Genomic DNA, 1,741 nt, shown 5'->3' on the forward strand with positions numbered 1-1,741 from the left:
CCATGGACTGCCAAAAGAACCAATAGATCTGTTTTGGAAGAAGTGCAGCAAGAGTGCTCCTTGGAGGCCAGGATGGCTAAGCTTTGTCTCAAGTTTTTTTTGTTTTGCTTTTCTCTTTAAAAATTCTTGACAAGTTTTGCGTACATAGTGCTTTTTTTAAAACAACAACTTAAGTTGTGCCACACCTTAAATATTAAGATAAATCATATAATAGTATGTTATATGAAATGTTCTACATATCACAACAGAGTCAGTAAAATAGCTCAAATTATATTCAAAGTGTAATTCTTCAAAAGAGAATTGAAGAAGAAATTAACATAGAATTACATATTTTAAATCTCATTACCAACTGGGTCAGAGTAGAAACAATCAAACTTTTGGTTGATGAAATTTTACTTGAAAAAATTTCTTGTTCCCCATAAAAGTCTGAAAGATATGAGAATATCAGGCCTCAATCCTACTGAAAACCAGCTAGAATTAAGTATCAAGTTTCTTTCTTAGTAGGTCAGGCTGTCCACTAAGTCCTCAACATTGTTATGTAATCAGTTAATGGTAAATGCAAACTCTTCAATCAACACGCTTCATGAAATTTCACTTTTCTCACATAAAAGTGAGTAGACTGATATTGCATAATGATGTCATAATGATATAATATATATCAAAATACTGGAAATCTACTATGCTGAGCAGACCCAATATGCTATTATTGCTAAACTTTGTTAACTAGAATTAACAAAATGAATTAGAATTTTGACCAATTCTAATCAAGGGCATCCAATGCCTTGCTGTTAACTTTAGGAAAGCACTGCACAAAGAATATGTGAATAACTGAAAGCCTTTTACATATTTTTATCCTTTAAACAGATAAGCACTCAACTGCTTCCAGCAAGGTTGTCTGCTCAAATCCATTAGCTGCTTCTTGGAAATCCTATACATGGTGGCTATGAGTTGAAACTTTCTCAGAAACAACAAGGGTTGCTATTGTTAGGTGTCATAAATCCTCCAATTGAAAGATGTCAATGTGGTCTAAGCTTTATTTTCACTTAAACTGTAAATGTAAAACAAACAAGCACAGAATGATTTTAGCTAATTTGTTGTATATTAAAACTTCCTTTCTGGTAAGGGTGATAGAAAGAGTAGGGATCCTTCTTCACTCCTCCCTGCTTTCCAAGGTTGAATTTTTATTTTATTGTATAATTGAGTTTATTATTATATGATTCATTTAGATGTTTCTGCTAAAAAGTGAACCTTGATTATCATGGAAACTCATTTTCCAAATGAGTTCTTTCATTATCATGATCGTTTATACACCCCCAAAATCAGTCTTCATCTAAAACTTTGTAAATTTACCTTGGAAAATTACCTTAGTTTAAGTGTAAGCTTTTAATTTTCTTTGTTGTTGTTGTTTTTAAGTGCCGTCGAGTCGGTTCCGACCCATAGCGACCCTGTACAGGGTTTCCGAGCGGCTGGTAGTTTCGAACCGCTGACCTTAAGGTTTGCAGCCCGATTTGTAACCACTACGCTGCTGAAAGCAGAGAATATCAGAAGGATGTTTACTTGTGCTTTATTGACTACGCAAAGGCTTTCGATTGTGTGGATCATTACAAGCTATGGACAACATTGAGAAGTATGAGTATTCCAGAACACATAATTGTACTTCTAAGAAATCTGTACCTAGACCAAGAAGCAGTTGTTCGAACAGAACATGGGAACACTGAATGTTTTAAAATTGGGAAAGGTG

The sequence above is a fragment of the Chrysochloris asiatica genome, unplaced genomic scaffold (assembly GCF_000296735.1).
Source record: "Chrysochloris asiatica unplaced genomic scaffold, ChrAsi1.0 scaffold00216, whole genome shotgun sequence".
In the NCBI taxonomy this organism is placed as follows: Eukaryota; Metazoa; Chordata; class Mammalia; order Afrosoricida; family Chrysochloridae; genus Chrysochloris; species Chrysochloris asiatica.